At 37.2% G+C, this 13,023-nt stretch overlaps 1 pseudogene across 1 annotated transcript; it reads right to left on the bottom strand.

Annotated features, from left to right (window-relative positions):
- Window positions 1-372: 372 nt before the first annotated feature.
- LOC309654656 (non-selective voltage-gated ion channel VDAC3 pseudogene) lies at window positions 373-12,792 on the bottom strand (annotated as a pseudogene). Its single transcript has one exon. The product of its transcript is annotated as a non-selective voltage-gated ion channel VDAC3 pseudogene (transcript).
- Between the last annotated feature and the right edge of the window lie 231 nt (window positions 12,793-13,023).

Here is a 13,023-nt window from a genome sequence, read left to right as displayed (position 1 = left end):
GACAGGAGTGAGGGGTTCCGCAACCAGGACTTCTTGTGGAGGAAGCCTGCACTGCTACAGAAGCAAAGCTCCACTACTGAGTGACATGCAAAGAGCGGTGCCCACTGCAGCCTCTCTCCTCACACACTGGCCCCTGCCTCTACAGGCACTAAGGAGGGCTCCTGCCAGAGTTGGCTCACATGGCCCTGCCGTCTCCTCCTCCATCATCCTCCCCCAAGCCTGGGTGACCCACTTACCCCGATCACTGCCTGATGTGTTTGCGTTTTCCAATCGCTACGCCAGCACCCTCCTGCCTGGGTGGCCCACTCACCCCCATCACCACCTTGGCTTCTTCCTGCCTGATGGGCTCGTGTTCTCCAGCAACCTCTGGATCCAACTCTGGTGGGAGGAGCACAGGCAGAGGTGAGGGTGAAACCACAGCTGAGCCCCAATGGCCATGTGACTAAAGAAGAAGAGGTGAAATCTCTCCTCACGGCTGCGCAGACCACAGAGTTACACCATACCTGATGGCTTCCTAAATTCAGTGCCTGCAAAAAATTGGAAAGGACAACAAGTGCTCCTGCAGCTGTGATGGGTCTGACTTTAGCAGCTGTAGGCTTTGTGGGCAGGTACACATGGGGGTTGGGCCAGGCAAGAGTCTAATCTGCCTCCTTAGCTCCCACAGTGGTTCCAGGTGCATGATTACTGCAGTCCTGGGACATGACCTCAGCAGATCTGTGCTGGTGGCCCAGTGAAAACAATGCCTGGGAGTCACCAGGGCCAATTGCTGGCATATCCACAGTTAAGGTGGGACTGAGAGCAGTGCCAACACCAGTGTATTTTGTAAGCCTACACAATGGGCAAAAGGGGACATAACAGAGTACATTCACAGGTGAACAGATCCAGAGGAGTAATACTCAGTGGCTTCTCTCCCAGTGGGAGTGCTCCAATCCTGCCTACCTCACACCGTAGATAAGAAACACTGCTAAGAAACAGATCAGGGGGCCTCTACTCAAACAACTAGTGAGCAGACCCTGTCCCTGACAGGGCAGTGACAGCCACAGAGCAAAGGGGCGGCCCCACTCAATATCCAGGGCATGCTCTGGTCACCACAACACCAGTCAAACCCCCTATCAAGAGGATAGTGGCACAAGCCTCTGGACCAACCTCACGCACCAGGGGGCACAAGCCAGAAGCAAGAGGAACTACAGCCCTGTAGCCTGTGGAAAGGAAACCACAAACACAGTAAGTTAGACAAAATGAGGTGACAAAGAAATATGTTGCAGATAAAGAAGCAAGATAAAAACCTACAGTAACAACTAAATGAAGAGGAGATATGCAATTTACCTGAAAAACAATTCAAGGTAATGATAGTAAAGATGATCCAAGATCTCGGAAAGAGAAAGGAGGCATGGATTGAGAAGATACAAGAAATGTTTAACAAAGGCCTAGAAGAACTGAAGAACAAACAAACAGAGATGAACAATAACTGAAATGAAAAATACACTAGAAGGAATCAATAGCAGAATAACTGAAGCAGAAGAATGAATAAGTGAGCTGGAAGACAAAATGGTGGAAATCACTGCCATGGAACAGAATAAAGAAAAAAGAATGAAAAGAAATGAGGACAGCCTCAGAGACCTCTGGGACAACATTAAACACACCAACATTCGAATTATAGGGGTCCCAGAAGAAGAAAAAGAGAAAGGGCCTGAGAAAATATTTGAAGAGATTATAATTGAAAACTTCCCTAACATGGGAAAAGAAATAGTCACCAAAGTCCAGGAAGCACAGAGAGTCCCATACAGGATAACCCCAAGGAGGAACACACCAAGATACATATTAATCAAACTAACAAAAATTAAATAGAAAGAAAAAATATTAAAAGCAACAAGGGAAAAGCAACAAATAACATACAAGGGTATCCCCATATGGTTACCAGCTGATTTTTCAACAGAAACTCTGCAGGCCAGAAGGGAGTGGCATGATATATTTAAAGTGATGAAAAGGAAAAATCTATAACCAAGAATACTCTACTCATCAAAGTTCTCATTCAGATTTGACAGAAAAATCAAAAGCTTTACAGAAAAGCAAAAGCTAAGAGAATTCAGCACCACCAGACAAGCTTACAGCAAAAGTAAAGGAACTTCTCTATGCGGGAAAGAGACCAGCAACTTAAAACAGCCTTATAAATATAAAGACTGCTATATCATCACTTCATGGGAAATGCAAACTGAAAAACTACAATAGATACACACACAAAAAAGAAAAAGTAACACAAACACAACACTAAAGAGGGTCATCAAACCACAAGAGAACAAAAGAGGAAGGGAAGAAAAAAACCTACAAAAACAAACCCAAAACAATTTTTTAAATGGCAAAAGGAACACACATATTGATAATTACCTTAAATGTAAATGTAGTAAATGCTCCAACCAAAATATAGAGACTGGCTGAATGGATACAAAAACAAGACTCATACATATGCTGCCTACAAGAGACCCACTTCAGACCTAGGGAAACATACAGACTGAAAGTGCAGGGATGAAAAAAGATATTCCATGCAAATGGAAATCAAAAGAAAGCTGGACTAGCAATACTCATATTAGACAAAATAGACTTTAAACTAAAGACTGTTACAAGAGACAAGGAAGGACACTACATAATGATCTATCCAAGAGGAACATATAACAATTGTAAATATATGCACCCAACATGGGAGCAACTCAATATATAAGGCAAATGCTAACAGTTGTAAAAGGGGAAATTGACACTAACACAGTAATAGTGGGGGACTTTAACACCTCCCTTTCATCAATGGAGAGACCATCCAGACGGAAAATCAATAAGGAAACACAGGCCTTATATGACACATTAGAGGAGATGGACTTAACTGATATTTATAGAACGTTTGACAAAAGCAGCAGAATACACATTCTTCTTATATGCACATGGAATATTGTCCAGAATTGATCACATGCTGGGCCACAAAGCAAGCCTTGGTAAATCTCAGAAAATTGAAGCCATATCAAGCATCTTTTCCAACCACAACACTATGAGATTAGAAACCAATTACAGGGAAAAAAAACATAACACAAACACATGGAGGCTAAACAGTATGTTACTAAATAACCAATGAATCACTGAAGAAATCAAAGAGGAAATCAGAAAAATACATAGAGACAAATGACAACAAAAACACGATGACCCAAAACCAATGGGATGCAGCAGAAGCAGTTCTAAGAGGGTAGTTTATAGCAGTACAATTTTACCTCAAGAAACAAGAAAACTCTCAAATAAACAACCTAACCTTACACCTAAAGCAACTAGAGAAAGAAGAACAAACAAAACCCAAAGTTAGTAGAAGGAAAGAAATCATAAAGCTCAGAGCAGGAATAAATGAAATAGAGACAAAGAAAACAATAGCATAAATCAATGACCCTAAAAGCTGGTTCTTTGAGAAGTTAAACAAAATTGATAAACCTTTAGCCAGACTCATCAGGAAAAAAAGGGAGAGGACTCAAATCAAAGAAATTAGAAATGAAAAAGAAGTTACAGTGGACACCACAGAAATACAAAGGATCATAAAAGACTACTACCAGCAACTCTACACCAATAAAATGGACAACCTAGAAGAAATGGACAAATTCCTAGAAAGATACAACCTTCCAAGACTGAACCAGGGAGAAATAAAAAATATGAACAGACCAATCACAAGTACTAAAATTGAAATTGTGATTTAAAAACTCCCAACGAACAAAAGTCCAGGACCAGATGGCTTCACAGGCGAATTCTATCAAACATTTAGAGAAGACTTAACACCCATCCTTCTGAAACTGTTCCAAAAAATTGCAGAGGAAGGAAAACTCCCAAACTCATTCTATGAGGCCACTATCACCTTAATACCAAAAGCAGACAAAGATACCACAAAAAAAGAAAATTACAGGCCAATATCACTGATGAACATAGACACAAAAATCCTCAACAAAATACTAGCAATCAGAATCCAACAATACGTTAAAAGGATCATACACCATGATCAAGTGTTATTTATCCCAGGAATGCAAGGATTTTTCAATATCTGCAAATCAATTAGTGTGATACACCACATTAACAAATTAGAAGAATAAAAACCATATGATCATCTCAATAGATGCAGAGAAAGCTTTTGACATAATTCAACACTGATTTATGAAAAAAACTCTCCAGAAAGTGGGCATAGAGGAAATATACCTCAACATGTAAAGGCTATATATGACAAACCTACAGCTAACATCATACTCAAAAGTGAAAAGCTGAAAGCATTTCCTCTAAGATCAGGAGCAAGGAGCAAGAGAAGAATGTCCACTCTAGCCACTTTTATTCAACATCGTTTTGTAAGTCCTAGCTACGACAATCAGAGAAGAAAAGGAATCCAGACTGGAAAAGAAGAAGTAAAACTGTCACTGTTGGCAGTCAACATGATACTATATGTAGAAAATCCTAAAGATGCTACCAGAAAACTACTAGAGCTCATCAATGAATTAGGTAAAGTTGCAGGTTACGAAATTAATACACATAAATCTCTTGCATTTCTATACACTAACAACAAAAGGTTAGAAAGAGAAATTAAAGAAACCATCCCATTTACGATCATGTAAAAAAGAATAAAATACCTAGGAATAAACCTACCTAAGGAGACAAAAGACCTGTATTCTGAAAAGTATAAAATGCTGATGAAAGAAATTGAAGACGACACAAAAAAATCAAAAGATATACCATGTTCTTGAATTGAAAGAATCAATATTGCCAAAATGACTACACTACCCAAAGCAACCTACAGATTCAGTGCAATCCCTATCAAATTACCAATGGCATTTTTCACAGAACTAGAACAAAAAATCCTAAAATTTGTATGGAGACACAAAAGACCCTGAATAGCCAAAGCAATATTGAGAAATAAAAATGGACCTGGCGGAATCAGGCTCCCTGTCTTCAGACTATACTACAAAGCTATAGTCATCAAAACAGTTTGGTACTGGCACAAAAATAGAAATATAGGTCTATGGAACAGGATAGAAAGCCCAGAAATTAACCCACACATCTATGGTCAATTAATCTATAAAAAAGGAGGCAAGACTATATAATGGAGGAAAGACAGTCTCTTCAATAAATGGTGCTGGGAAAACTGGACAGCTACATGTAAAAAAATGAAATTAGAACACTCTTTGACACCATACACAAAAATAAACTCAAAATGGATGAAAGACCTAAATGTAAGACCAGACACGATAAAACTCTTAGAGGAAAATATAGGCAGAACATTCTCTGACATAAATTACAGCAATATCGTTTTTAATCCATCTCCCAGAATAATGGAAATAAAAACAAAAATAAACAAATTGGAACTAATTAAACTCAAAAGCTTTTGCACAGCAAAGGAAACCATAAACAAAATGAACAAACCCAGAGAATGGGAGAAAATATTTGCAAACGATGCAACCTAAAAGGGATTAGTCTCCAAAATTTACAAATAGCTCATGCAGCTTAATATCAAAAGAAAAAAAATCTACCCAATCAAAAAATGGGCAGAAGACCTAAATAAACATTTCTCCAAAGAAGACATACACATGGCCAAGAGGCATGTGAAAAGCTGTTCAACATCGTTAATTATTAGAGAAATGCAAATCAAAACTACAATGAGGTATCACCAGACACCAGTCAGAATGGCTATCATCAAAAAGTCCACAAAGAGTAAATGCTGGAGAGGGTATGGAGAGAAGGGAACCCTGCTACACTGTTGGTGGGAATGTAAATTGGTACAGCCACTATGGAGAATAGTATGGAGGTTCCATAGAAAACTACAAAATAGAGCTACCACATGATCCTGCCATCCCACTCCTGGGCATATATTTGGGGAAAAACATGGTCTGAAATAATACATGTCCCCCAATGTTCACTGCAGCACTGTTTAGAATAGCCAAGACATGGAAGCAACATAAATATCCATCGACAGATGAATGGATAAAGAAGATGTGGTACATATATACAATGGAATATTACTCAGCCATTAGAAAGAATGAAATAATGCCATTTGCAGCAACATGGATGGACCTAGAGATTGTCATACTGAGTGAAATAAGTCAGACGAAGACAAATATCGTATGATATCAGTTATGATGCATGCGGAATCTAAAGAAAGGGTACAAATGAACTTATCTACAAAACAGAAATAGAGTTACAGATATAGAAAACAAACTTATGGTTACCGGGGGTAAGAGGGGGAGGGATAAATTGGGAGATTGGTATTGACATATACACACTACTATATATAAAATAGATAACTAAGAAGGACCTACTGTATAGCACAGGGAACTCTACTCAATACTCTGTTATGGCTATATGGGAAAAGAATCTAAAAAAGAGTGCATATATGTATATGTATCACTGATTCACTTCGCTGTACATCTGAAACTAACACAACATTGTAAATCAACTATACTCCAATAAAAATTTAAGTAAATAAATAAAGTCCTTACAGGTATTATTTAATTTAATCCTAAAAATAACTCTATGAGGCAGATGCTATTATTCCTGCATGTAGATGAGATAAGCAAGGCCCTAAGACGTTAAGATAGACAGTGGAGAACTGGGAAGCCCAGGCACTCTGACTCTTTATCTTGTCCCAGTGCCTTTTGTCTCCCTCACCACAGATCCACTTCCCAGTCTTCCCCACCCTGCTGGGACCCTGGAAAGCTGACTTGGAGTATGGACTCCAGTGAAGATTTCTCTTTCCCTCCAGCTTCTGGTTAAGTTCAGCAAATAAAAGAAGGCAGAAGAGGGATATCTGCATATTTATTACTCTGGTTTCCTCCTTGTAAGGTGGCTGCTGGCATCAGGCCTTCCTCTATCAAAGGTTACAACTTCTGTTAGGTGCCATATACTCTCTGAGTTCTAGTAACTATTCCCCTGACGTCATTACTCTGGAAATCCTAGGTATTACACTAGTCCTTTAATGGACAATTGCACCTAGGGTGCTTTCACAAACTTCAGAGTGAGTGCCTTCTTAAAGTTTATGCCCTCCGTCCCTAGCCCCATCCTTCATGCCCAACTATCTAGTGTACCATCTGTTTTCTGCTGGGACACTGACCAGTACATGTTCTAACTATGATCTACTGCTCTACATTGCCTCCTCAAATGCTCAGAAATAGTAAATGAAATGGTCCTGCAAGATGATGACCACAGGGTCAAGGCTAAGGGGCTCAATCTAGAAGCAACACATTTTTTAAATAAAATAAATGGGAAAAAAAGAAGTATTTGACAAGTTGATTTTCATGACAAAATTACTGCTCTATTATTGAATGGTTTGAAAATTGTTTCTATAGTGTGCCCTGATGTATTTTTTGAACAAAGGATACCGTTGGATTCAAAGCAACATAGGGGCCATCACTGACAAATATTTATACCACTAAAATAAGCTTCCATGTCCACTGAAATCATCTTGGAGTTTGTAACATGCTAATCATCAAGCAAACTGCATACAAATTCTACCTCAGTAGCTCTGAGGTAGGATCCTGAAATCAACATTTTAATAGGCATTCCAGATGATTCCAATGCACATGATCCATGGATTACACCTAGAGATGGAACTAGGCTGTTATTCTATTGAATCTTCATAGAATTGGCGTATTTTTTGCTGATTCCATGATATTTTTTATACTTTCTCAATTATCCATACCATCGCCAGGTGCAACTAGGTTCACTTGATAGAAGCCATGGAAATGGCAACTGGTGGCCAGAAGATACAAATATTCTGAAGTGCAGTGGAAGATCTCACCAACCCACACGTCCAATGGAGAATAAAACAAAACAGAACAACAAAAAACAATACACTACTACAATATTAGTGAATAAGAAAGACTCATGGGTATGAGGCCCTTATATCTTTCATAATAAAGATAAAGATTCATAATAAAGATTCTTTATTAAGTGGTAGAATTTAAGGTGCCATGACAGCTCAGTGGATGAAGCTATTTTTAGGTAGGCTGCCTTTATACTGTCACACAAATCATATTTCAAATTTGTCAAGTTCACTCTGAGTATAGCATCTTACTAGCACTAAAGTTAGACAAATCTTTAAAAGCACCAAATTTCTATCCTCAAGCTACAGTAATTTAAGATGATAGAGTTGAAAATAAAGGCTATGAAACATATGACACAAATTACTACTCTTCCTTTATATACTCTTTTCCAATCACATTCATTACAATGACATTTATCATATACTTAATTTAAAATATTTCCTATATTTCAATGAAAAAATTAAAAATAAATAATAAATAAAATAGTTCTTATCTTTGCAACTACATACTTTTCATAAATAATACACGAGAGAACTCTGAGTATAAATTCCTTTGTTTTGAATGATGGTTTGCTTCTTTTGGTAACATATGCTTAAATAATACAGCTTTATCTGTCCTAGGAGAATCTTTCTTGTAGTTGTTTTCTATTTTGTGTGAGGAAATTTGCAAGCTGAATGCTACATTAACATACATTTAATGAGGCCATGAGATGACATGTAAAACACTGACTGCCCCTTCCCTTCCAAATATTTAAATAGAAAAATCTATTCAAATTACAACTTTCAGGTTCTCTGGCAAATGACATCATGCAGCAATTTAAGGGTAGACTTGGTGAAGCAACGATACAGCTTTGTCATCTCACTTTTCTCAGTATAAGCAAACCAGGTTCTGCAGCTGAAAGTTTCGAATGATTCCGAGTCCAATTTTTTTTTTTTTCAGTAAAGAAAATAACAGTGGGATTATGATGATTTGAAGCTACAAAGCAAATAATGTCAATCTTGTAGAGCCCTGTTCTGTACCACCTGACTTTCAGAAACAACCATTTCATAAAAGTCCCATCTACTTTTGTTTTAATTTACAATTATTGAAATTTTAATAAGGATTTTGCAGCAATATCAGGCATCACATAATGCCAGGGAGGAATTATAACTTTATTGCAGCCCACACTGACAGCCAACTCATAAAAATGAATGACATTTTATATCATAACATCTCATAGGCCGTTCAGAATGTTAATAGCTTACTTCATCTTTCTTTAGAATAATGAGGCAGAGAGTATAACAATATTCAACGTGAAAATGAAGATTAAGAAAATTTGAATTGAGGCAGGAAAGCAACATTTAACAGGATTCAAACAACATTCAGATTAAAAGTTTCAATTAAAACACTGTTAGTAAGATTTTTATCACAAAAGCAAAGCTTTGCCACCAGGACCAATCACTGTTTTGAAGAATATTTATCTGTAGACACATTTAGTTCTTCAACCTCTATTTCTAAAATGTTCCAAAGTTTCTTACCCAGTTCAGCAATGCAGATTCATTGGCTCAGATAGAACTATAAAAGGTCATTAAATTAAAATACTTGCAAAAGACACCTTATAGACACATAACCAAAATAATATTTATCTTTGTGAAAACCATTCTTTAATCAAATAGCCTTAAACTTCTACACATTTTAAAATTCTGTAGTTTACCTTTGGATTGAGATTAATCAAAAGACAGTTGAGGGTATGTGAATTTTTAAAAAATGTATATATGATTTATAAATATAAATTTATATAAATACAAAATATATTACATAATAATACATTATATTATATATATTATGTATTTTCTACTTCCATATATATGGAATTAAAAATACAAAAACCATGAAGAATGAATGAAACAAAGTGAGATACTCACAGTAGCATATAAAACTTGAAACTGGTTATCCACCTTTGTGAAACTGTATAGCAATACCAAAATAGGGTATTTTTAGTTGTCTGTATCTTTGTACAGAATTGAGAAATTCATTTTCATCATCTTTCTATGAATTTGAAGTATCAATACAGAACATTTTTACTTAGTTGGGGTGCCCAAACTGCCAGAATGAAGCAGACAGAGAAAGCAGTCAAGGCTAGCCACAGATGGGGATAAATGGGTTTCGCATTCTGAAGCTGAATACAAATTGAGGAAGGTAAAAGTGTTAGGGACAGACAGATTAGCTGTGTCTAATAGACTTCTAATACCTATAATATAATAAGTAAAGAGAATGATAATGTGTCATTTTTGAGTGTTGTCATATATCTTGTGTGGCTTATTTATGATGTCAGAAGAAAACAAGATACTAGAAAATACAATAATGTTATTTCACATTTTAAAACTAAGATTTATTATCATCTAATTAAATTTGTTCCTCATTTTTCAAGGTGTTAGAATAGTATCAATTCCCTTTAATGAGTGCTATGTCATCATTAGTCATTTGAGATTTTCCAGAAACTTGTCTATTTAGTAACATTACTTAAAATTTTTTTCATTCTTCTTATTTGGATGGATTTTTTCTTTCCTATTCAGATGACTGCAGGGTCTCTTGACAAATTTTTTAAATTTTTCTGACTTATGCTAACTGCACATTTGTTTTCATGTATTACCTAACTGTAAGAAATCTTCAGAAAACAGTTTGCATTTTCATTCAGTGATTCAATTACCATGAACTCTTAGGGGTAATTAAAAATTTTATGATGGTACTATTACATAGCTACTTTTAAATAGATATAACACTTTGTTGAATTCTTCGAATTTAACACATTATGTTAATTTTTTCTTGGAAAATCTCCCTATACCCATCCATTGTATTTAATATTTATTCCATTAATGTATTATAAAGTCTTTTATGTGTAACTTCTGACTATGAATGAAAGGAATAATTGCTTCCATTTTCTTTCCTTTTCATTATTACCCTAGCTTCACATACTATGATACACATTGTATTTTGGATCCTAATCTTAGGAAATCAAAGTCCATCCTTCCTTTTTAGAGATGGTGACCTCTAAACTTTATCTTTTTATACAGTACTTTTGTTTTTTGTTTGTTTTTTATGTTCTAAATGTGATGGGCTTACTTTATTTTACTCTGATGCAAAACCAAAGATTCCACTACCACAGAGAGGCCAATATATTACAAGGTCATGAAAAAGTGGTGTGGGACATGCAGGACACGATGGACAACTGGAGGGTTGGGTCACCTCCTTTGTTACAAGACACTACACCGTCTCTGAGGAAAACATTTAAAACAACACCGCAGAACTGAACTGAAATGTGGCAAAAACATGACAACTTCTGGGCATGCCTTCAAGCACCTCCCTTAGGATGGACTCAATATCTAGCCCTCAGTGTGGGAAGGATTATATATCTTTGGAAGAATAAAAGTTCACACTTTTGAAATTTCACAGAATTTTAAGCCAAAACATAGTGGGTTCATTTCTCTTCACCTCCAGGGACAAAGCTGATGCTTTACTCAAAACCACATTAAGCTTCTAGCTCAAATCCCAGCCCGACCTTGTGCCCTCCTGCATTAAAGTTCTTTCCATTGATTATTGCTGACAGGGTCAGTTTCACTCCTGGTCGAAGGGTCTGAGTATGACCCAGTCCAATCAGACTGGCATTATTTACTTTAGCAGACAGAGAAGTTCTACAATCCAGCTTGTACTTAGCAGCAATGCCAAAATGGCTGTTGGTACTGCCGGCCATCCACGCAAGGTTTATTGATGTTTCAATCTTCTCGTTCACTTTCTGGTAGATTGACCCTCCAAATTCAGTGCCATCATTCACGAGTGTGCAGCTGGAAGTCTGCGGCCTTGTAACCCAGGGCAAAATTATTCTGAGACAGTTTGGATTTGGCTGTGTCAAAACTCATCTGATGGCCAGCAAGCCAACCTTCAAAGGCCAACACAGCCCAGCCATAGATGGTTGGTCCAGGAAAATCTATATCAAAGTTACTGCCAAGACTGAAACAATCCCATTTATAGGAGGCCTTCAATTTCCCACTCTTCTTTCCTGTGTTCAGTACAAATATGGTATCAAAAGAATCAGTTTCAACCCTTCAACCAACTTATTCTCCAAAGAGATTTCTGTCCCAAGAGTACTGTCTGTGTTCTACCTTTGGGTGAAGGTCAGTCCATAGTTACAGATCTTGTATTTGGTCTCCAGGTTGCCTGATCCTTTCCCTGTATCAGTGTAAGCATGACCAGATGTAGAAAATTCCACTCCACTATGTGACTTGTTTCTCAGATCTATTTTGACCATGCCAAACCCATATCCTTTGTTGAAGACGTCCTTGGCAGTCTTTCCTAGGTCACAGTAAGTCAGTGTGTTATACATATCTCTGACCGGAGGTCCTGTCCACTCTGTCAGGAGGGCCTGTCCACTCCCTATACAGTAAGTTTTAAGTGATATCTACTGTTGTTAAAGAATATATCTTTGAAATCAATGCAATTTACTGTTCAGTCTCACAAGGACAAAGACAACATATATTTTCCAAAGTTTTAAAATGAAAAGAGAGACATCAGCCTCCTTTGCCGGCCCTAGTTGTCCTTGTTGATACCTGAATAAGTAACTTAATATTTTTGAACATTAACTTGTCTCAGACATAAAATGGGTATATCCTTTTTGTTTTACTTTGGTAAATAAGTAGGCTAGATTGACCTATTTTCCCCTCTTTTCTTTCTTGTCAAATTGGAGCAGTTTTAAAAACTGCTAAATTTCAAAAGAGTAAAATAACTTTCAGGAATGCTGTGGATCAAATCAAGGAGAGAAGATGCAAAGAAGGGGTAGTGCAACCATTTAAGTAAAACAGTCAGAAATAATGAGTTAGATGTCAAGTTTGGCCCAGAAAAGCACACAATATGGTGGCTAAAGAATGGGTTTTAGAGTCATACTAACATAGATCTGAATCAAATTTACATTGTGGCTTATTTTTAATATAAATTTATTTATTTATTTATTTATTTATTTACTTATTTATCTTTGGCTGTCTTGGGTCTTCGTTGCTGCACGTGGGCTTTCTCTAGTTGCAGCGAGCGGGGGCTACTCTTCATTGTGGTGCGTGGGCTTCTCATTGAGGTGGCTTCTCTTGTTGCGGAGCATGGGCTCTAGGTGTGCGGGCTTCACTAGTTGTGGCTCACGGGCTCTAGAGCGCAGGCTCAGTGGTTGTGGTGCATGGGC

The sequence above is a fragment of the Balaenoptera physalus genome (assembly GCF_965194825.1).
Source record: "Balaenoptera physalus genome assembly, chromosome: 2".
NCBI classification, from domain to species: domain Eukaryota; kingdom Metazoa; phylum Chordata; class Mammalia; order Artiodactyla; family Balaenopteridae; genus Balaenoptera; species Balaenoptera physalus.
Note: the sequence above shows the minus strand (reverse complement) of the source record. Positions and strands in the feature narration are given on the sequence as shown.